Source organism: Alligator sinensis, unplaced genomic scaffold, assembly GCF_000455745.1.
Source record: "Alligator sinensis unplaced genomic scaffold, ASM45574v1 scaffold847_1, whole genome shotgun sequence".
Lineage (NCBI taxonomy): Eukaryota > Metazoa > Chordata > Crocodylia > Alligatoridae > Alligator > Alligator sinensis.
Genome location: NW_005842797.1, coordinates 305,127 through 311,126, shown reverse-complemented (window position 1 = coordinate 311,126; position 6,000 = coordinate 305,127). Strand labels below are relative to the sequence as shown.

At 41.0% G+C, this 6,000-nt stretch overlaps 1 protein-coding gene across 8 annotated transcripts in view; it reads right to left on the bottom strand.

Annotated features, from left to right (window-relative positions):
* The window catches only part of BBX (BBX, HMG-box containing), a 212,652-nt gene that overhangs the window by 144,635 nt on the left and 62,017 nt on the right, over positions 1 to 6,000 (bottom strand). The gene's annotated exons all lie outside the window — the stretch shown is intronic.

Below are 6,000 nucleotides of genomic sequence, written 5' to 3'. Positions count from 1 at the left end.
CAAGGCCCCCACGGTGAGGGAGGAATGGGGCCCCGGCTAGGCAGCGTTTGTCCCAGCTCCTGCTCCAACCCCACTCCTCCCTCACCAAAGGGGCCTTGATCTGCCCCTCCCCCTTCCCCTTCCACCATACCAGACTTACCAGTTGCATGCAGCAATCCAAGCTGACAGGCTGGTATAAGAAATCAGATCAGTATTGGCAGATATGCCTCCTTGAAAATCATCCCCAAAATTCTCTATCGGTGCACCCCTAATTCTGAAAGGGAAGCAAATTCAAGCCCTCTGCTAACATGTTTTGTTTGGGTTTTTTTTCTGAATGTCCTTTATTGTGCAAGATTTTCCAACGCGAACTGTCAATCCCTCCTGTACACAATGCCACTTATATGCTGTAAAAATCAATGCACTACTCTCTCATTAGCTTTGCAGCAAAGACAAGTAAGGAGGGACATCTGAACTTCAACGCATGTGCCCATACACACATACACCTTTATTAATTTTGAGCAGCGCTTGTTTGCTTCCAAGTAGAAAATGTGGACCAATTTAACTTTGCCTTGTGCCAAAATGAAGCCCTAAACGTTAGTTACTGAAATTTAGTATTGTCGATTTATTATTTATTGTACTTATTTATTCCCTTTTAGGGAAAACAACTTGAAATGCACTAAGTTGTTATAGGAGTAATGATCTTACTTCTAAATATTAGTTCACCATCAAAATACATTTGAAAAGCAACTAAGTAATGGCATCTTATTCAGCAGATCTGTTCCTAAGACAGATATGCTAACTTTCATGATAAAGTGAGAGTATCACTCATTTTTACATCAGTTACCTCAGCAGATGCAACAGAGCAAGCTGGATTTCAGTGATGTACAAGTCAGAATAAAGTTGTTACTCAGTTAATTGCAACACCTCACTTACACCAATTTCTCCTTTGTTGAGAACAGCTCCTCACAGTGAAAAGCAAAAATAGAACATGGCCTAAAACAATTTTCATTACTACCAGACAGGACCAGATCCCAAAGAGGATTTTATTTGCCAGACTGGCAAATAAATAAATTCTTTTTAAAAAGTGGATTCAGCATATCTGACAGTCACAGAAACATTGATCTGAAACTCCATATTTTAAATAGGTTAACATGCTGTTGTTTTGGCTTATGCAAGTTGGGAAGATTCCCTACGATGGGCTCCTGGTTGGGGCCAAAGAATTCATTAGACACCTGACAAGGACTAGAGATGCTGGAAAAGTAACCACTATTCCCAAATTTAATTTTTTGTTTGCGGTCTCTTTAAACTGGCCTTGTCCAGACAACTCTTCACTTTCACAAAATCCTTCTGCTGGAGCAGCAGAGCCAAAACCTGCACGGATCTCATTTGTACAACAATTACCATTCTATTGAATACCCCATAAATTTTAGGCTTAAATTTCCTGGGAAACAGGCTGTCTTATTTTTGGTTTGTTATGCTACATACAGTAGCATACAGTCGGGGCCTGACTGTAATTTGAGTCCATGCACCACTAAAACATAAAAACGAGCAGCACAGATATGAAAAAAACATTAGTGAATTTAATAAAAAATGATAATTTCCCTCAATTATTTTGGAACCATCCTATAAGAATTCCATAGCTCATGGAAGCAATAACCTTTTTAATTTTATTTGGAGCATGGTACAAAACAAACAAACAAACAAACAAACTCCTCCTCCTCCCCCCCTCCAAAAAAAACTAAACAAACAACATACATGGATGCAAGTATTTCAAGCCAGTTTAAATGAAATTTGGTTTTCTTGGTACATACAATGCATGTAGTTATACAGATTTTAGATCAACACCAGCATGGGTTGTAACTGAAGTATATAAATGGATGTACAAAAATATACATTCGAGCTAACAAACTACAGGTAAAGATGTTTAACTCTTTCATCTTCAAGTGGTGAAGACTAAAATGATCTCTACCAATGGTTTCACCACAGAGTAATTCTGGAATTAGGTCTCAAATTTGAATCGTAATCCAAACAAAAGAAGGAATCTTATAGGGAGGCCTTTCTTCAGATTGTTGCCATGGTTTCTTCCCTTCTGCCCTCCATCCCCAAGAAGAGATGGCCTACACTTTTAATCAAGGAAATGAAGAGGCAAATTAAGCCAACAAAACATTTGAAACAAAGTATGCAAGGAGTTCTGGCCTCACAGCGCTTATTAAGCTAAAACTCCCACTGGACTCCTAAAAGAGATTTGCTCAAGTCAGGACCATGAGGTGCGAATTTTAGACAACATGCACTTGCCGCAAGCCTTAATTTCATACATCCAATGGTCTGCTATCCAAATTTTCCATAATTGTGTCTTCTGTTACATGCTTGAGGTCACGGCATGCCTTGCAGAGCTTTAGCAAGGGAACAGTGCACAACACAGGTCCACAGGAAACAAGAAGAAAAGGCAAGAGTGGTCATAAAGCCTGGGCCTATGCTATTTTTTCTGTATAGCCCCAAAGAACTTATAAAAGAGGAGTTTGAACAGATATGGTTGGGCTGGAGTACCTAGTTAATATGGATCCAGGGATTCCAAATGCCCTGTGAAGTGAAGGTCCAATATCCACCCCACAGGCATCGCTGGGAGTCTCCTGGGGTCTCTTGGCATCTACCATGGTCCATCATATCCCTTTACTAGGATGAAGAAGAGAAGCCAGTCTTTTTGATGAGATGATATGCACAGAGAACTTGTACCTGTTACTGCAGAATAAGAGAGAAAGTGAAAATGGGGACTGCGCCTATAAGAATCTACTGAGAGGCCAGAAGAGGCAGGCGTTAGAAATATAAATTCTGCACCAGGGGCACAGGGGGTCAGTCTGACCCAGGCAAGAGGTCTCTGTTGAGAGCTGATGGAAGCGGAATGGAGAACTGGAAACTAAGTGAGCCCAGGACTGTGGCAGAGACAGCCCCAGCAGTCTGGGGTGGAATCCAGAAAAGAGCCAAAGCAAAAAAGATGCCCTGGCTGGATTGAGTGCACAGTGACTGAGCCCATCAGGACTGAATACAAGAGAGGAAGGCAGTGGTGCAAATTCTTAAAGAGTAGGCCAAGAGGCAGTATCTAGACTACAAGTCTGAGCACTTGTCGAAGCCTAATCCAAGATGCTCTGTTCTTGCTTACACAAGAAACTCAAAAACTGAAGTGATTCACTATGATGGGCTGCTGGTTGAGGCCAAAGAGTTCATTTGACATCTGACCAGGACCAGAGATCCTGATAAACTATAGAGAATATGGCTGGGGTGTCCTAAAGATGTACGTAACAAAAGGAGGCACTCAAAACCAAGTCTCTCCTATGGGACTGAGGGCCTGCATCCCATTTTCAGTAATAGCAATTCAAGCCAGATGAGAGGCAAGTACACACCTCAGGGGAAAACGGAAGGTGACAAGCACAGCCAAAAAGCACTGAACACAAGGGGGAAGTGGACCAAACTGAGGTGGCCCCCAATGGTTACATGCATCCATGTGCCCAGGGGACCCCCAAGAATGAAACTTCGTGAAGATTTCCCTCCCCAAGGGGCCTAGTTTTCTGAGTTTTCCTATAAAAACAGGATTTTCTGGATCTTCATTAGATAAATGTATGTTCAAGAACCTTTTCCATTATTAAGTACAAGAGTGTGGCATAACAGACAGTGCACCAGGCTGATACACTGGCAACCTGGGTTTAGTCCTGGCTCTGCCACTGATCCGCCAAGTCACCTTGGGCAAGTCTCTACCCCTCCTGGTGTCTCAGTTTCCCATCTATAATAATACAAGAAACTGACTTTCTATGTAAACTATCAAGATCCAACAGTTAAGAGCACTTTGTAACAGCCACACATTATTTTTCTTGTGACCTTAGATATAGACATCCTTTCACAAAGTCAGTTTCCTTTGTGCATTGCGCAAGGTTGTTAAGGTCACTTACTGTACCAAGAAAATTCCAAAGCCACAGCACAATGCTGAATACCATCATTCAAATCAGCTGTGTTACGAACAGCAGAGATTCAGCTGCAAATCAAATGAAAAGCCCATTTTAAAAATAAATTAAAAAGGAAATAAAAACAATCACACATTTTATTATGTTCCAAGTCTCTTATTTTTTGTGAAGGCACTGAGACCCATTTGATGGGGGCTTTTAGTGATTACAAAGTTAAAATGAATCAAAATAAACCATTTTTTAAAAACAGAATTTCAGATATCTGAGCAGTGTGCTTTTAAGTCATTATTAGCTGACTGGAATGTAGAGAGAGAATTCAAGGAATCTGAGTGGGCAGAATAAAAGGGAGTAATCCTCTATAAATACCATGTACAGACCAACTCAACTTCCACCATCTATAGCTAAGACTCATATTGCCCTAACTCAGAGGTTACCAAACTGTGGGTTGCGACCCCAAATGGGGTTGCAACATCAGTGGATGGGGTTGTGGGTGTGAGGACTGTGGGTTGAGAGAGAGGGGCCATGCTGAGGAAATGGAGTGTCATGTTGAAGAAATGGGACCATAGATGGGGTCATGCTGAAGAAATGTTTGGGAAACACTGACCTAACCCATCTTTTAATATCACGGACATCTTCAGCATGGAGCATTTCCTGAGGATTAACAACTGGCTGGGGAGACTGACCCAGCAGCCAGACTTTGGCATTTAAACAGTATTTAAGCAACAGAACTGTTAATGTTTGTTGGTCCTGTCACTTTTAGTAAAGCTTGAGAAGTCCCGTTAAAAAAAAAAATCTTTGTTCAAACATGTTGTTATGCCAGTTATACATATTTCATTATTATTTGTTTAAAATTTTGTGGCTTTCATCCTGCAGCTGCTTAAAATATGGGGACATAAAGTAAGTCCCTATAAAGTCTCCCTCTCTCAAATCAGTCCTACAGAGATCACTGGACGACTGGATGAACAGGATGCCAAAGTTTAAGTATTCACAACAGGCATATATCCTTCAAGCCCTGACTCACAATTGGTGCCTACTGATGTGGTGTCAGTGAAATTACTCTAGTATGACTCAGAGAAGCTGGCCCTAAACATAAGGTGGGTTATGAAGATGAAGAGACAAAGATGGAAAACTAGTTAATTTCATTCTGAAATAGATCAATGGGAGAGGAAGAGACTGGAAGGGCTGAGACACAAATCCCTCTTTTGCTTCAGCCCCGTGACCTGTTCTGAAGGCACAGATAGAAAAAGAGCTACCCTTTGGGGAAATATGCCTTCCACAAGGGCACTGAGTTGCTACCATGCCTCCAGGGCTGCTCCCATATGAATGGAGAGGGACTAAAGCTACTTTTTGACCTACCTTCCTGTTTCAGGGTCAAGCACAGAGAATGGATTACAGAGCTGGGCCAACTGCCCTCACCCGTCATTATTAGCTATAAAAGGATGTGCACCAAGTTTTGGGCTCAGGTACACACATGAAAGTTACACTTCAGCAAATAGGGACCTGCCTGTTTGCCCGCAAATTACAGCATTTGGCCCTAGGTGTGAAGATGCTATTCCCACTTCAGAATGTCCTTAAGATACTGTTACCTGGTAGCATTAGTGTGCTGGATGCATTGTTATTAATGTGCTATACTTGTACAGCTGCTTGTGAAAGAGATGTAGCAATACTCAGACTTTTTTCTTGTTAGCGCATCTCATAATTGCAGAGTATTCTGGGACCTCACAGATGTCAATTTACCTGTGTCATCTGGCAATTAAATATAAGTACTATATGAATGTTTCTAGACTGACACATAATTAACCATTAACCCATATTCGTAGACTAAGTATTTTCTGAACTACATAGCATGTTACTTTGCTGCCCAGTTCTCACCAAGTATTCAAGGAGGGTCCTTAGCTTAATTAAGTCTGGACAAAAATCTTTATTTTAGACAGGAAACTGTTTTCAACTAAACAGTGTTTTTCCTAGAGAAATGCACGCTTTCTATGACATTTGACTTTCTGACCAAAAAATAAAAATAATCTTATTTTAAATTAAAACTCAACATTTTATAGCTCTGATGTCATGC